General features: G+C 32.5%; 1 pseudogene; it reads left to right on the top strand.

Annotated features, from left to right (window-relative positions):
- The first annotated feature begins 12134 nt into the window (after positions 1-12134).
- LOC146882172 (uncharacterized) lies at positions 12135-17975 on the top strand (annotated as a pseudogene).
- The last annotated feature ends 1054 nt before the right edge of the window (positions 17976-19029 follow it).

Here is a 19029-nt window from a genome sequence, read left to right as displayed (position 1 = left end):
TTCTTGAACGGAGGCATAAAAGTTGCCTGGAATTGAAAAAATACCACTGTGTCATTATATGCTTCGGTTCTTTGCCAACCGAGGCCTATAAGACGAGGTAAAAATGCAATTTTGCACTAGTGATGGTATCCGAAAATTATATATAAAAAAAATATAATTTAAAATTTTTGTTTTTATTTTTTAAAAAGTGGAGAATTAAAAGATTATGAAGGAGTTTATAATGTTGTCATACGACACATATCAATCATGAATTCAGCCCTAGAATTACTTAACATCAGACCCCAAACGCGTTTACTAGTATATTAAGTCAATCAGTCATACACTAACAGAGTAACAAAGTCAAGATTCATAACCCATTCATTTTATTATTCTCACAAATACATGAATAATATTAGAAGCAAACAAGAACTTACCTCTCAAGACCACAAATAGAGCAAATCCAACTAAGCGGATAGTGAGGTGATCCCCTTTGTGTGTGGGCTCTGATAATGAGAAAAAAGGAGGAGAAGTGTGGAGTTTTTATTTTTTCTATGTCTTGCATTGGAAAGATTTTGTGCTTATATAGACACCTTGGGATACCACTGAAATCCTAGTCTTTAATTATAATGAAATATATGAGGAAGGAATTGGTCCCGATGAAACATATAGAAATTAAATCGTCACATAATATCCAGGGTATTGATTATAAATTATTAAAAAAAATTGCCTATAATTTTTAGAATCATATATTTTCTAATACATGAAGATTTTGATACAACATATTACGTAAATTAAATTATAACATAATATTCATATAATTGATTCTAATTATTACTAAGAATATTTGCTTATCATTATTAAAATCATATCCTTCTCTAAAAAATATTATTACCGGGAATATTTGCTTCTAATTATTAAAATCATACCCTTTTATAAAAAATATTATTACCGAAAATATTCGCTTCTAATTATTAAAATTGTACATTTCTCTTAAAACAAAGATTTCAAAAATATCTTCTCGCGACATCTCCTGTGGGGGTGTAAAAATAAAAGAGTGGGGGTGAAGATATATATATATATATATATATATATATATATATATATATATATATATATATATATATATATATATATAAGCTTTGGGCCATTGTGCTCATGAAAAAGGGTTGTGAAAAACAAAATAGGCTTTCCGCTCTTTTACTATTATTATTATTATTATTTTTGGAGTAAAATATACTTTTGGTCCTTCAATTTTTAGTGAAAATTGAAATTAGTCCCTGTTGGAAACCTTGGATCAATTTAGTCCCTCATCTTTATAAATGTGTGGATTTAGTCCTTTAAACCAAATTTTTTTAAGTTTAATTGATGTTGCAAATGCGTTTCTCAGCTAACATTGAAGGGAACATGTCCAAAACGGTGTAAACAAACTAAAATACTACAATAAAATGTGTTTAAAATATTAAATAAAGTTAATAATTTTTTTTTAAAAGAACTAAATCCACACATTTACAAAGTTGAGGAACTAAATTAGTTCAAGGTTTTCAAGAAGGACTAATTCCAATTTTCACTAAAAGTTGAACGAACACACAAAAACACCATTAAATAACCACCAAAGGCAATGGCCAACACGAATTGTAGGCGATTACAAGAACGAAACGAAGAATAAAGCGCACTGATAAACCACCAATCATCATCGACAACCCAAACCTCAGGCCCACTTCTTTATTAGCTAAAGTTGCAATGCACTACTTCTCTTTTCGCTAAAGTCGTGGATCTCTCTGTCAAAAAGGAGGGAACTTTGGTTCCTCTCTACCGAAACCAATTTGGGGTTCTCTATTCATCAACTGGGTTCTCTAGTTTTCGCTCAAACGTTTTGGTGTTCATCTTTCTATATGCCAATTTCAGTTTCCCTCCTTAGCTCCCACACATGTGCCACTGCTAAAGAAACAACAAAAAAGAAAAATGAAAAAACAAAAGTTAGTGGACACGTCATCGGTGTAGAAAATGTGTAAAAATTTGGAGTCAAAATATTATTTTCATGTGATATATGCATATCAAAAAGTGTACGATAATTCTTAAAAATATGGTAAATATATGATTGTTATTATGTGAATTTAAATTAAAATCATATATATATATATATATATATATATATATATCAAAATTGTTATCATGAAAATTATAAATTATTATCATTTATAAAGATACTGTTTTATAAATTAAATATTTGATTGTAAAGTATTTAAAATATTTACATCATAGATTAGAACGATTCCATGTGTGTTGCATGTGTTACTTGAAACGTTTTCACGTTTGCTTGGAATAATTTGACGTTGCTTGGAAAGACTTCAGCAAGAATCACACTAAAAAGGAACGATTATGCATGGATGGAACGATTCCTCCACCGCACTATTTGCTTATAATAAAGATTTATTCCTTCTAAAATTAGTATTAAAAAAAATTAAATATTCATGTAAATAAATTATTTCCCACCTAAACATTCAAAATGTAAATGTTAAATTTATTTATATACCAAATATATTGTATTATTTATTCTTTTATAAATATTTTTTTTATAATTTCATTCATTCCATAATGTTCTTGTGGAAAAAAATAAGAGATGTTAGGGAACACAAATAATACCTTACCCCAATCCCTGACTTCTCGAGTTGCTCTCTCGTTGGCATGTACATGTCGCCTCCTAATGTTGGCAGTCTGAACCCTTAAGGGGTTACATGCGGAAAGGGCTTTGATGATTAAGTCAGCAAAAGGCTCTCAAAAGTCAAATCTCATATTAGTGAATTAATGAAAGTGTACCTTTAATTGTTGGGGTCCACGTCTATTTATAAAGTCATTAATTGTGCCTGTCCTTTCTTGTGGGTTGGGCCCCCCTTTAGCCATTTTCTGGCTAATATTCAGATTCTCAATGGCGTGGGCTGAGCCTCAGTTCTGAGTATCTGTGAGGGGCCTAAGTTTGGAGTTAACAACTCTTTATTACACTGCATCCTTTATAGTAGGTGGCCTAGGCCGCCATGTACGTAATCTTGTTTAGTTGACATGTTTTTATCATAGGACTATATATAGGTGGTTTAGGCCGAATGGTTATCTAAGTTTGCTTAGATATAGTACAAATACTATTTTAAAAAATAATTCTAAATCATTTATATATCATTTTATATTACTTTTAACATAACAAACAAATTTGTAATATAACTTTTTATCTATTAAAACTTTTCTAATATGTCACATCAATCCCATCACAAACTTCACTCCTTAATCCACTTCAAAATCACCTTCAAATCCCTTAATAGAAACAACCTCAACTTCACCCTCCAATCCTCCAATCTCTTCCTCGCCCTCTCTCCCAAATTAATCTATTAAAAGTAACACACCCTAAATCTTCGACAACCTAATTTATTTATAGAAAATTAAATTTCTAATTCAACTTACATTTTAAACGTTATTCCTCAAATGAGATTATTAACATTTTTTTTCTAGAAGTTTACTTCTAATTTTCAATAGAGTCATACTTTTTGCAATGGTGTTTTCACTTAAAATGATTTGTAATTATGTCTTTAAAGTAAAAGTGTATTCCTTAAAGACTCACATTTGTTGGGTAACACTAAAATATTTCACCATTAGTGAAAACTTTCCAGAATAATTCATTTTTAATAAAAGATTTTATTATTTTATTTTTAAAATATGCATAACTATTGTCTGTGAGATGTTCAAAAATATTGTACCTACGGGTATTTGTGGATAAAATCTGCAACAGGTAGAAAATAGATATTATAAATGGATGTGTGTGTGTGTGCGCGCGTGTGTGTATTAGTAAAGAAGTGAGACTTAGTTTTTACTCTCATCATTCTTCAAGTAACCTTCTTTTGCTGTCTTCAAAGTACAATAATATCAATTGTTAGAGATTTTGACTTTTTATTTGTAGGAATCAATTGAATAAAGTGGGATTGATGATCCAAGCATTAATTAAAGAACTTCTATTGCGTTGAACATGATGTAATATTTAGTTTTGTAATTTTATTGGACTTGTATGAACTTGAGTTTCTTTAGACTTTGTTTGAAACTTATAATATGGTGTATTGTATTTTATTTAATTTATTTGGATGTTGTTATCTTTGATTGATTATTTAAAATTCAGTTTTATATATAGCTTTTTTCTTAGATTTTCATAATTATACAACTTTTTTATAATTTTATACCATTTTTATACAATTGTTTTTTATATTTCTATGGTTAATGTATTTTATTAAATATTTCTATGGTTAAAATATTTTTATACAACTTTTTTTAAATACTTTTTTATATTTCTATGGTTAAAATATTTCTATGGTACCTGCGGATATTAAAAAAATAAGCAGGGTACCCATATAATGAATATCCGCACGAATATAAAGATGGGTATGGGGTAAATATTAAGGGGAAGTTTAATGACAACTCTTCAATAAATATTTTAGGGGTGATAAAATCTTTATATAGATGTATAAAAAATTGAGATACGAAATATATAAAATATAATAAAAATATATTAAAATTTTAAAAAAATAATTTCAATTATATATTAATTTATATAATATAAAAAAAAATTGGGGAGCCAAGATCCTTATATCATTACTACGAAGGTCCGCCTCTAAGAACTACTAACCTACAAAAAAGTATAACTTTAATAGGGGTTTACTAGTTAGTTGGGGATATAAAAGTCTTTAGTAAAAATAAACATAGTAGGGGTTTTATAAATACGCCTTAATTTTCAAGGGTTTTTCTAAAAAACCCCAGTAAAATTTGAATTCCAATTTTATTGTTTTCATTTTCTCTCTTGAAAATTTTAAAAAGTTATAATTTTGTTGCAGTAAAAGCAGCTTTGGCTCGTGCTGCGTTCGCTCTCATTCCATCATCTCTCTGTGTGCCTCTCAGTTCGTTCTAATTTCATATCTCTAATTTCGTCTTTCAATGCCTAAGAGGAAAACAAAGCAGTTATGGTTCATGCCTCTTAGTGTTCGTTCAAGGTTAGATTTCAATTTCGTCATCGCTATTTTGATTTGATCTTTATGCTTTCAATTTCATCTCTTTGATTTCAGCTTGTCTCTTACCGTTCTCCCTACGTGTTTGAAGCTCAAGTAATAAACATCGTTCTTTCAATTTCGTCTCATTGCTTTAAATTTCGTCACCGTTCTTTCGATTTCATCTCCATGCTTTAATTTTCATCTCCCTGATTTCATCTCCATGCATCATTTCCTTATCTCGATTTCATCTTTCTTACCATGAATATGTGATTTAATGTCCTAACTTATTGTTTATTTTATATATTTAAATCTCTAGTATATTAATATATATTTTATACTGTAAAGAATAATTATGATTACTTTTTATGTCAGGTATTTGATCAAAGGAGTCTTCCTAATGAAGAAACAAATAATTCAAATCAAGATTGATAGTTCAAGAATATTATTAGACTTTTATTATGTTTGACTTTACAATTATAAGAATACAAATCTTATAATATTTCCTAGTTTGAAATTTTAACCTTTATTATTTATCTTGAACTTATAGAAAATGTTCCTTGTTTTTACGAATGTCAAAATGTTTTAGGAATGTTAAAATGTTAGAAACTTTTATCAGGTTATAAACAAATGTCAAAATGTTAGAATTTTTGCTTTTTATATCATATGTTTTAGGAATTATATGCATTAAAAAAGTGTAACAAATAAAATTAAAGGAATTTGAAACATAAGTAAAAACATCAATAAATAATGGATTGCATAGCAAGGGTAAAAAACACTGAAAATGGATTTTCAGTACTATCATACAATATAAAGGATTTAAAATTGTTGACAACTGGTATAGGTTTCCAAATCTCTCACAAAGTACCAAGGGTTTCAAAATCGTCGCTAAATAATAGGGGTTTCAAAATACTTGGGGTTCCAAAACCACCAGTAAACACTAAAGGTTTCAAAATCATCGGTAAATACCAAGGGTTTTAAAATCGCCGATAAATACCAAGGGTTTCAAAACCGTTGATAAGTACTATTTTACTAGTGGTTAGTAAAAACTGACGGTAATCTATTAATGACGTTGGTTTTTTAAGGAAGAAAAACTACAAGTAACTCCTTTAGTGGGAGTTAAAACCCTTGGAAATGCCAAATATAACCCCTGATAAAAATTATTTTTCTTGTAGTGCTACCTTTAGCTACCTCGCCACATTGACATCCTTTTATATGTGTATATAATTTTATTGTAATGAATGAGATAAAATTTAAAAGACATACCCTATTCCGAAAGAGGAGAAAAAGGAAGATGTAAGGCCCATTTATTTTCTGCCTTTTATTTTAAGGGCTACCCCAATCGATTGGGCCTAAGGGCTGGCCCAAAAAGGGGATTCAGAACTAATCTGCCCTAGTCTCACCCATTCGCTTCACTCTACAGAAAACGCAACCGTCATGCTCCCTATCTCCTTCCCAGAGCTTTGCTAGGGTTTAACCCCAATCTCGATCCAGTGAGCCCAGTTTCGTCTTCTTGATTTGTGTAAGTATTCTACGACTCCTACATCCCTTTTTCCGTTCATATGCTCGTGTTCCTAGTTAGGGTTTCGTTGTGGGCCATTTTAAAACTCACTCCATTTTTTTGTTCCAGCTCGTTCATCTGTTCCTGGAACTGTTGTGTCCCCACTGTTGGAGTCGAACCCTTGCTCTAGCTATTTCCAGGTAAGGGAAGCTAGGGTCCATGTGTCTTGTTCGTTTTCTGCTTGCTCTAATGCTATTGTATGATTTTGTGGTCTGTATGCTACTATGAGTTGATGGAAATGTCGTTTTAGCTTTTGGGATTGTGTTTGTGGGACTGTTGTATGAAGGAACAACGGCGAGCACTGGTTTTCTCGCCCAAGCGAGCATGCCTCGCCTATGCGAGACTAATAGAGTCTCGTCCAAGCTTTTCTGCACGAACTGTCGCTCAGGCGACTCGTCTTCATTTTGAGCGAGGTGTAATCTCGCTTAGGCGAGAGGGGACTCGCCTGAGCGAGAATCTGCAGGAGCCACTGTTCCACTGCTCGAGCTCTCGCCTAGGCGAGAAGGGGTTCGCCTAAGCGAGAGGATCTCTCGCCTGAGCGAGGTCTTCTAGCCTGAGCGAGACTGGGCAGGTTTCGTACTATAATGTGAATGGTCAATGATGTGGTTGCTTGCTTGCCTGACTTGAATGTGTTACTAGAAAGGTTTGAGGGATGATGCCTTGATTAATATATGAGGTTGAGATGGAAATGATATGTTGCTTTATCGTGTATGAATTGGAAAGCATGAGTCGTATGATTGGTTGTTTATACATGATATTAGTATTATGGGAACTTTCTAAGTGGTTGGTGAAACATGTACAAGGTGTAAGTAGGGCGTAATTCCATGACTCTTGTGGTGAGAACTCGTGGTGGTGCCTCATCTGATGGACGTAATCCCATGGACCTTCCTAGTGAGAGTCAATGGTGGTGCCTCATCTATTGGACTTAATTCCATGAACATCAGGGTGAGAGTTCATGGTGGTCCTTCAACATAATGACGTAATTCCACGCGAGTATCGTGGTGGTGCCTCAAGGCCAAGACGTAATTCCACGAAGGCCACGTGGTGGTGCCTCATGTAAGGGTGTAATTCCGCAAAGGCCTCGTGGTGATGCCTCACTGCTAGGACATAATTCCACTATCTGGTGGTGGTGCCTCATTATGCGTATCCGGATAGACTAGTCTTGATGTTTTGAATGGTTTGGTATATCATGTGTAGTTTCCCGTTATTTATGCTTGAATATGTGATTGTATGTTGAGCGTTACGATATGAGGACTTTTTCACTAGCTTACCCTATGCTTGTTTGTATGATTGTGTGTGATTTCCTCCATTGCGATGAATCTTGGACGAGTGTCGGGCTTACTTTGGGGCCCACAGCTATTGGAGTTTTAGTAGTTTAAGTTTTTCTCGCTCTTGACGAGACTTTGTACCTTGTTTTAGGCTATGTGGAGTCTTTTTCTTTTGTTATGAATATGTTTGGGTTACTGTATACTTCATATCCCAAATTTTCGTACTCTCTTGATATTTATGTATGTGGCGTTTTATTAAATTGAATTTATCTATTTAATTGGACGTTACATAAGAGAATAAATCTCATTGTCCTCGAAGTGTTTATTTGATTCTCCCTTATCTCTTGATCTTTAAATGCAATAAATATTTTGTCTTTGTAAACAAGGTTTAATGACAAAAACTATATTATTAATGATAAAAGGATGAGATCAGGTCTAAATAAACACCAACCATAAATAAAAGTTGATTAAGACAAGAACAAATTTAACAAATTTAAATAAATATAGAGAGTATTATAGAAATATCTATAAACTCTAGAAAAAAATACATAACATAATAACGAATATAAATGACAGTTTCATTTAAAATGTTGAAACAGTAACAATTTTGAAATTATTAGGGAAGAATAGGCAATGGTATAACTCAACCGTCATATATTCTTCATTGCATAGGTTAATTTTTTTCATTTTTTGACTACCCGCAAAAGGTACTCTAACCTTTTGTCTTTGTTGCATACAAATTTTTCTTGCTACTCCTTCTCCCTCACCCTCATTTTCTTCCTCTTCCGTTCATGTTGACTTATGACTCGTACGTGTTCATAACCTTCTCGTTTTGCGCCATCTTGACCCACATTGTGGTGCTCTCTCCTATTGGTGAAGACACTATGTTTCTGGAGGTTTCTGGCTCTTTGATTTCGTTCTCGTTCACCTTGTGAAGAACGCGCACCCTGGTCTGCTTCCTCTACTCTCTCTACTCTCATTTTTAAATTCATTTAAAAAAATTGTATGATAATATTTGTATATTATTTGAATTGTTTTGATTATTTAATTTTTCAAATTGTTGTTTAGTTTAATTTTTCTTTTATTAGTTTATTGTATGCATGAATTTAGTTTGTTTAATGATGAGATTAAGTTGTAATTGTATAGAGTGAACCTTATTTTCTAGTTTGAAATTCAATACAAACATGATGTACTATCTCTAATTTGAAAAAAATTATTTGTAGTTAAAATAAGAGGAGAGAGTACTAATAAATGTATTGAATCTTAAATAGTCTGGTTTAACATTTTAAGAAAAATAATTATTTTTTAATAACTTATCATTATATATATATATATATATATATATATATATATATATATATATATATATTTTATTTCTAATCAACATTTTTTATGTCATGAAAATTTTTTAATTATATTTTGTATTGATCTTCGAATGCATATTTGATTATGGTTGATTACCACTTTCATCATATAAAAATATTATGAAATTTAAGAAATGTTGCTTAAAATTTATATGTATCAATGAACTAGAAAAGTGAGTCCTCTTGAATGGAATAAGATCACAAATAGACGGAGCCACTACCATAGTTTGCCAAGGAAAACCACAAAATAAAAACCTTTAAAAAAGAAATAGTTTGCAAAGCCAGATTGAGACCATGAGTTGGTTACATGTGAGGAAGGTATTAACACCTATAATTTCTGTTAAAAGACGATTCCTTTTAATTAAGTGTGAAAAATTAATGTAATTTTTAAAAAGGTTTATTATGTTTTTTAGTCTCTAAACTTGGAATTTCAAACATTGATACATTTTGATCCTCAAACTTTAAAAATAAATGAATATAGTCATTTAACCCATTGAAGTCAATTTTGTTTTACGCGTTAAAGGGAATTCCAAGTTGGCATTTGTGACACTAATTACTTTTATCGATGCTTGTACAAGGGTAACATGGCTTTTTCTCTTTAAAAACAACTCTGAGATTAGTTCTATTGTAAAATTTGTAGAGCTGATTAAAAATCAATTTAGGGTAGTTATCAAGAAATTTAGGTTTGGTAATGCTAAATATTAATTTAATATACATTAGACTCTTATTTCAAAAATAAAGGATAATTCATGAATCCTCATGTGTTTATACATCCCAACAAAAAGGAGTTGTTGAACGAAAAAATGGACATCTTTTAGAACAAAAAAAAGCACTCCTCTTCCAAAACAATGTTCTAAAAGGATTTTGGGGGGAAGCCATTCTCACTACCACTTATTTAATTAACAGGTTATCCTATACTGTGTTACAATTAAAAAGTCCATTCGAGGTACTGCATTCTTTTTATCCACATATAAATCTTTCTCTTAGTATTCCTCCTAAAATATTTGGTTGTGTTTCTTTTGTCCACATTCATAAAGAATAAAGTGGAAAACTTGATTCAAGGGCGCTTAAATATAATTTCTTAGGGTACTCTATATAAAAAAAAAGGCATAAATGTTTCATCCTCCTCCAAAGAAATTTTGTCTCAAGGGTTTCAATGAGAAAGTTAGCTATTTTGACCATCCACATATTTAGGGGAGGATTTTAGGGAAGATGACGATCATGTGGATGAGTTTATACTTCTAAATTTGTTTTACGAAAGAAAAAAAAATACTACTGAAACTTAATTTGTTGAGAGAGAAAGAGTAGTAAATCAAAATCTTCCTAAAACTGAATCAAGTCAATTCCACCCAAACAAAATAAGTTATTCCAAGATCTGCTCGTGTTCAAGAATTCAACCCATTACCATTACAAGAGGTAAACATATATGAACCTGTAAATACTAATTCTACTAACCATGATGAATTTCCTTGTGATGAGTTTGTTATAGAGAATTTAAATGTTCTAATTGCCGTTAGAAAAGGAATTAGAGTCGTGACTACACCTTTTTATCCTTTAGCAAATTATCTATCATTTGAAAAATTCTATCCAACACATAAAACATTTCTCACAAACCGAAACACTACAACCATACCTTTTTGTATCTAAGGCATTAATTGACAAACAATGGAAACAATCCATGGATTTGGAAATGGAGGCATTGGAGAAGAATAATACTTGAAAGCTAGTCACTCTACCACCTGGAAAAAAAACTTGATGGTTGTAAATGGATTTATACAGTAGAATACAGTAAAAATTTTGAAATTAAGACCTTGGGGAAAGTGAAATACTTCCTTCAAATTGAAGTTGCTCACTCCAAGAAAGAGATTTTTTATATCTCAACAAAAGTATATTTATGATTTGTTGCAATAAATAGGTAAAATGGCCTTCAAACCAACGAGCATACTTGTTGTGTTGGCAAAAGCAATACAAGTCTAAATGCTGAAGCAAGATTTTGATGATGATAAAAGAAGCCTGAAAGCCATCTGGAAGACAATATGAAGACTACATGTTATTATGTTTAAAGCTATCTTGTAAAATGTAATTAGATTAAGTTAGAAGCAGTATTGTACAAGAAAATTCTAGTATTTCTCGAAATATCAAAATGATAATCGATTATCACTTGAAATAATCGATTATCCTGAGCTGAACAATTTTTTTCAAGAAAGCACTGGAATAATCGATTATTACTTCTGATAATCGATTATCTGCTCAAAAATTTGTTTTCCATAAACCACACTGGAATAATCGATTATCACTAGTGATAATCGATTATCCTGGTCTGTTGGGCGCGACTGTTCACCTTTTTGACCTAATTTCTGGAACCCCTATTTAAGGAACTTCAGAGTTACTTCTCAATTACCTTTTTGAGAAGCTAGAGTACTAGTGCTGTGACTGCAAGAGAGTTCTCTGAAGTGTTCTCAATTGAAGCTTTGAAAAACCTAGTGTGGGTAGAGCGATAACTTTTCCTGAGAGGTGTTCTAGGAGATTGAGTGCTGCTGCTGTTGCTAGGAAGGCTAAGGTCAAGGTTCTCTGTGTGATTCAGAGAAAGGTGTTCATCTCTTGTGTGATTCAAGAGAGGTGTTTTCTTTCCTTACACTCTAAATATCTGATTGTAAATCTGTTACTTGTTAGTGATTTAGTTAATCTCGTTTTTAAGAGATTAACAACTGGACGTAGGGTCTTTTGATCCGAACCAATATAAATACTTGTGTTCAATCTTCTTCTCTATCTCTTTATTTCATCTATTATTGTGTTATAAAGAAATTATTTATTGATCTACTTGATAAATTTTGAAAAATTTTAAAGTATTAATTTTATTATTCAAAAACCAATTCACCCCCCCCTCTTGGTTTTGTCCGCACGCTCAAACATTCCGCTGCGCGATACCAACAATTGGTATCAGAGCTTGCTTTGATAGTTATTCAAAATTTTCGAAAATGGTTGGACAAAATCAAACCTTTGCCGAGGGCGCATCTATCAACAGACCTCCTCTATTTACTGGTGAAAATTATCCTTTCTGGAAAGTTAGGATGCAAATTTTTCTGGAATCTGTTGATAGGGGTATTTGGGATGCTGTTTTAAATGGTCCATTTGTTCCTGTTAATATTGTAAATGATGTGCAGGAACCAAAGCCATTCTCGCAATGGACAGCAGACGAAAATAGAAGAGCCCAATATGATGTAAAAGCTAGAAATATAATTTCATCTGCCTTAACCCTAGATGAGTTTTACAGGATCTCAGTATGCACCAGTGCACAAGAAATGTGGGAAATATTGCGTGTAACCCATGAAGGAACAGACGATGTAAAAAGAGCACGCAAGAACTCCTTGATCCAAGAATACAAAATGTTTCGGATGCAGCAAGGAGAAACTATATACGATGTGTAGAAACGATTCACACATATCGTCAATCATCTCAAAGGTTTAGGTAAAACTTTTGACACTGATGAATTAAATATAAAAGTTCTTAAATCCTTGAACAGGACTTGGCAGCCAAAGGTGACAGCCATCACGGAGTCACAAAACCTTGCTACAATGACGATGGCAGCTCTGTTTGGAAAGTTGAGAGAACATGAGCTTGAATTGGACAGATTAAATGATGAAGAAGATATTGGAAGAAAGAAGAACATAGCTTTTAAAACCAAAGTGGTTAAAGGCAAAAGACAAAAGGAAGAAGAAAATTCAGATGATGATGAAAATCTTAGTCTCATGATTAAGAAGTTTACAAAATTCATGAAGGCCAAAGGTAAAAATCAATTTAAGAGCAACAAGAAGGATAATCAAGGATCATCCTCAAATTTCAAATGCTATGGATGTGGAGAATCTGGACACGTCAAAGCTGACTGCCCAAATTCAAAGAAAAGTGAAGAAAAGAAGGGTAGAAAATTCTTCAAAAAGAAAGCATATATAGCTTGGGAAGACAATGCCTCAAGTTCATCAAATTCTAGCGATTCTGAAATTGAAGAAGCAAATCTATGTCTGATGGCCAATCATGATGATTCTGATTGTGAGGTAAATTCTACTTGCCACGAAAATGATTATGATGATTTGTATGACGCCTTTCAACAATTGCTTATTAAATCTAGTAAATTGGATACTGCTCATAAAAAGTTAAAATCTGATTTTAAAGATTTGCAAAGTAAATTTGAAAAATCTCTCTTGAAGAAGAATTTTTGAAAAATAAAATTTCAAATTTAGAAAATAAAGAAACTGTTGAATGTGCTTCATGCAAAAGTTACATGTTTGATATATGTATTTTGGAAAAATATCTCGCAGATGCTTTAGAAAATAAAAATTGTGAAAAGTTTAAAATCAAGAAAAATCCAAATAAGACCAAGCATGTTCATAATCATAGTTTTAAAAATAAAAGAACTCGTAGAGTTTGGGTAGAAAAAGGAACATATCATTCTATAAATACATATGCATGTACTACTACATGTTTTTATTGCATGAAAAAGGGTCATACTTCAAACAAATGCAATATCAAACATCTTGGTGTTCCTAATAAGAAATATATTTGGGTTCCTGTTCATAAGTAGATATTTTTTCTAACCCCAAGGACCCAAACAAGTTGCTGGGGACCTAAATGAATTGTTTCCTTATTTTGCAGATGACTTCTAAATCCAGAAGATCAATGTGGTATCTTGACAGTGGTTGTTCAAGACACATGACTGGAGATAAAAAGAAGTTTAAGAACTTTAAAAAGAAGGAACAAGGATTTGTCACTTATGGGGATAACAACAAAGGAAAAATACTTGGAACGGGTGATGTAGGTGGAGGAAATACTTTGGAGATCAAGGATGTATTGTATGTGGAAGGACTAAAACACAATCTTCTCAGTATAAGCCAATTATGTGATAAAGGACTCAAAGTAATATTTGAGAGTGACTACTGCACTATTCATCAAAAGGACTCTAAAGAAGTAGCATTAAAAGGTATGAGACACAATAATATTTACTTAATTGATCTTGATACTGCATCATCTAGTGATATAACTTGTTTGGTTGTTAAAGAAGAAAATCCTTGGTTATGGCATAAACGAGCTGCTCATATTAACATGCAACAATTAAACAAACTAATTTCCAAAGAATTAGTAATTGGATTACCAAAAATAAAGTTTGAAAAAGATAAACTATGTGATGCATGTCAAAAAGGAAAACAAGTAAAATCTTCATTTCATTCAAAAAATGTAATTTCTACATCAAAACCTTTAGAACTTTTGCATATGGATTTATTTGGCCCTTCAAGGACAAAAAGCTTTGGAGGAAATTATTATGCTCTTGTTATTGTTGATGATTACTCACGATATACATGGACTTTCTTTCTCACACTAAAAAGTGAGGCATTCAAAGCTTTTAAAAAATTTGCAAAAGCTGTTCAAAATGAAAAAGATTTGAAAATTAAAGTTTTAAGAAGTGACCATGGTGGAGAATTTCAAAATGAATTATTTGAAAACTTTTGTGAAGAAAACGGAATTATGCATAATTTTTCTGCACCTAGAACTCCTCAACAAAATGGAGTTGTAGAAAGGAAAAATAGATCTTTAGAAGAATTAGCTCGCACCATGTTGAACGAATATGATGTGCCTAAATATTTTTGGGCTGATGCTGTGAGCACTGCTTGTTATGTATTAAATAGAATGCTCATTAGACCAATTTTAAAGGTTACCCCCTATGAATTGTTTAAAGGAAGAAAGCCTAATGTAGCACATTTAAAAATATTTGGATGCAAATGCTTTGTTCTGAATAACGGAAAAGAAAATTTGGGTAAATTTGATTCTAAAGCTGATGAAGCTATTTTCTTAGGTTATTCATTAACTAGTAAAGCCTATAGGATTTTTAATAGAAGAACCTTGAATATGGAAGAATCTGTGCATGTTGTTTTTGATGAAATTGTGAACCTTGAGGAGAACACTCTTGAGTCAAATAAAACAAATGCAGGTGATGAAGAATATTTCAAAGAAGCCCTTGATGAGATGTATCTAAATGAAAATCCACTGACTGAACCTGAAGATCTTGCCAAAAGCTGGAAATCACCTAGAGGATTATCTCTGGAAAATGTCATTGGAGATATATCAAAGGGAGTTGTTACTAGAAATATGTCAAATTTTTGTATGACTGTTGCCTTTGTTTCACAGATAGAACCCAAAAGTGTAGACGAAGCTCTTCAAGATGATCAATGGTGCATTGCAATGCAAGAAGAGCTAAATCAATTTGAAAGGAATGAAGTTTGGGAACTCATTCCTAGGGATGATTCACACCAAGTAATAGGAACAAAATGGGTGTTCAGAAACAAGCTGGATGAGGATGGAAACATCACTAAAAACAAAGCCAGACTTGTAGCAAAGGGATACAGACAAGAAGAAGGTATAGACTATGATGAGACTTATGCTCCAGTTGCCAGGTTAGAAGCTATACGCTTACTTATTGCCTATGCTTCTCTCATGAAATTCAAACTATATCAGATGGATGTCAAAAGTGCTTTTTTAAATGGATTTATAAAAGAAAATGTGTATGTTGAGCAACCACCTGGCTTTGAAGACTATAAGTTTCCTAATCACATTTATAAATTAAAGAAAGCATTGTATAAATTAAAACAAGCACCTAGATCTTGGTATGAACGATTAAGTACATTTTTGTTAGAAAATGATTTTGAAAGAGGTAAAATTGATTTAACTCTGTTTATCAAAAGAGTAAATAAACATATTTTGCTAGTTCAGATTTATGTAGATGACATAATATTTGGGTCTACTGATAGTTCACTATGTAAAGGCTTTGCAAGCATAATGCAGGGAGATTTTGAAATGTCAATGATGGGAGAGTTGACATTCTTTTTGGGTCTTCAAATTAAGCAAATGGAAAATGGAACTTTCATTTCTCAATCTAAGTACTGCAAAGAAGTACTTAAGAAATTTGGAATGGATACTGCTAAGGAAGCAAGTACTCCTATGGGAACCTCCTGCTACTTAGATAAAGATGAATCAGGAATAGAGGTAAATCAAACTATGTTTAGAGGCATGATAGGTTCTTTGTTGTATCTTACTGCTAGTAGGCCTGACATTATGCAATCTGTATGTGTGTGTGCTCGTTTTCAAGCCAATCCAAAAGAATCACATCTTACTGCAGTAAAAAGAATTTTAAAATACTTAAAAGGTACTGCATGTTTTGGACTATGGTATCCTTCAGGAGCGTCTCCTAATTTGATAGGCTATTCAGATGCTGATTATGGTGGTTGTAAAATAGATAGAAAAAGTACCAGTGGTACTTGTCACCTCTTAGGTAGTTCATTAGTCTCTTGGCACTCAAAGAAACAAGCTTGTGTGGCTTTGTCAACTACAGAGGCTGAATACATAGCAGCTGAAAATTGTTGTGCTCAAATTCTTTGGATGAAACAACAACTAGAAGACTATAATATCTTTTTAAATCACATACCTCTGAAATGTGATAATACTAGTGCTATTAATTTAACCAAAAATCCCATAATGCACTCTAGGACAAAGCATATTGAAATAAGACATCATTTCCTAAGAGATCACATTAATAAAGGAAATTGTGAAATAGAATATGTAGATACAAAGCATCAATTAGCTGATATCTTTACAAAACCTTTAGCTAAAGATAGATTTTATGAACTGAGAAGAGACTTAGGCATATTAGAGATCTCTTAAAATGCTAAAAATTCACAATCCTTAAAAAATCCGAAAAATAGCGTAAATAATCGATTACAAGTGTCAATAATCGATTATCAGACTCTCTTCAAAAATCCCAAAACATACTGGAATAATCGATTATTTTGGGTAATAATCGATTATCCTTAAAATCTCTTCCTAAAAATTCAAAAACATTTTGTAATAATCGATTATTCAGGGCCATAATCGATTATCCTTAATTCTGAGCCAAAAATCAAAACTCACTGGAATAATCGATTATCACTTAGGATAATCGATTATCAGCTCATCAGACTTCATATTTTGCCCAGTTTATGAACCAATAATCGATTATCATCTTAGAATAATCGATTATTACACGTCGTTGGACCAACAAATTTCAAAAACTAGCCGTTGCAACGGCTAGATTTTCATCAAATCACGTGTATATGGCCGTTGGAGTCTTCTCTCTATAAATATTAGCCATTTTTGTCACCATAACACTCTTTTCTCTCCATCAACACTCAAAACCCTCTCCTTTTCTCATTTTCTCACAAAACTCTCAAAGGCTTCCCTCTCCTTTACCTAAACCATGGCTGAATCCTCTCGTAGAAAAATTCCTACACGCAGAAGGACTGCATCTCATGCCTCTCATCCCTCAACTGCACCAAGAACAGCCTCCATTGAAGGATGGATTTCGGATGAAGAAAGACGTTCTGAATTCATCACACTATGGAAAGACAAACCCCTCATCACTCCAAAATTCATCCAGTCTCAATGGTTTGTAAATCGCCATTTCACCATTCAAAACTTTCTGGCTGAATAAGGTGTGAAATTCTTCACAGAGATGCAAGGCACTTACTATCCAGATTTGGTTCGAGCCTTTTATTTCAACTACAAATTCAGAGATGGAGTTGGGTTCACAAAAGTGAAAGGTATCGACATCATTTTAGATGATGATATTTGGGAAAATGTTGCACAATTTCCCATTCATGATGGTACATCTCCCATTCTCACGGCTGGCATAGAAGGGTTCAACAGAATTTTGCATATAGATCCTTTATGCGACGCCCAGATCAAGAAATTGGCCGTCAATTACTAGCTGGACCTCTCAAAATCGATGAGCGTCTACTTCACTATCTCATTGTTTGGATTTTATGTCCACGTGGTACAAATCACGCACAGTGCAGTGAAGCCGATCTTATGATAATATATGCCATGCTCAACAACATCCCCATCTATTGGCCAAGCATCATTCTTGACACCATGCTAAAAGCCAAACGATTGCCTCAATATCCTCTTCCGTATTCCTTGCTCATCTCTCGTATTTGTGAGTATAAAGGGGTAAATGTCTCTGATGAACAGTCTCATAAGACAACTGCAGCAAACAAAATTGCAGAAAACTCCTTGAAGCAGATGAAATTTATTCCTTTTGGGAATACCTACATTCACAAGGATGATATGCCTTCTTCGGACAATGAAGAAGAAGAAAATCCTCTCACTGCTCCTATTCCTCCTGTTGACACACATATTGGATCATCCAGTGGTGTTGGTGGCTCATCCTCTTCTTTAGAGGATCACATTTTAAATCTCAATCAGAGGCTTGAAGAATTCTTTCTTCTCTCCACTCACAGACATGAAGAAGTCACTGGCTTAATTAGAGGATTAGATTCTAGGATCTCTAACTTAGAACATAAATTTGATAAATATGAGGACGATGATGACATGAGTCAAGACTTTTAAAAGTCTACATCATAGTCTCATTGTTTGCAATTGTAATATGTTTTCCAATTTTATTTTTAATATAAGTATATTTGTCTTGTTATTCTTTACCTATGCCAAATTGAGGGGGAGCTTCTTTATTAAAACCTTTTTCATATGATCAAAACAGGGGGAGAAAAAGTTTAAACATTTAAACCAAACAGTGCTACTAACAAATCTTCTTGTAAGATATTTTGATTGCAGATACTTTAAACATATTGTTTTGATCATAATCAAAAAGGGGGAGATTGTTGGCAAAAGCAATACAAGTCTAAATGCTGAAGCAAGATTTTGATGATGATAAAAGAAGCCTGAAAGCCATCTGGAAGACAATATGAAGACTACATGTTATTATGTTTAAAGCTATCTTGTAAAATGTAATTAGATTAAGTTAG

This window comes from Vigna unguiculata, chromosome 10 (genome assembly GCF_037176805.1).
Source record: "Vigna unguiculata cultivar grain cowpea cultivar isolate G323 ecotype 2 chromosome 10, ASM3717680v1, whole genome shotgun sequence".
NCBI classification, from domain to species: Eukaryota; Viridiplantae; Streptophyta; class Magnoliopsida; order Fabales; family Fabaceae; genus Vigna; species Vigna unguiculata.
Note: the sequence above shows the minus strand (reverse complement) of the source record. Positions and strands in the feature narration are given on the sequence as shown.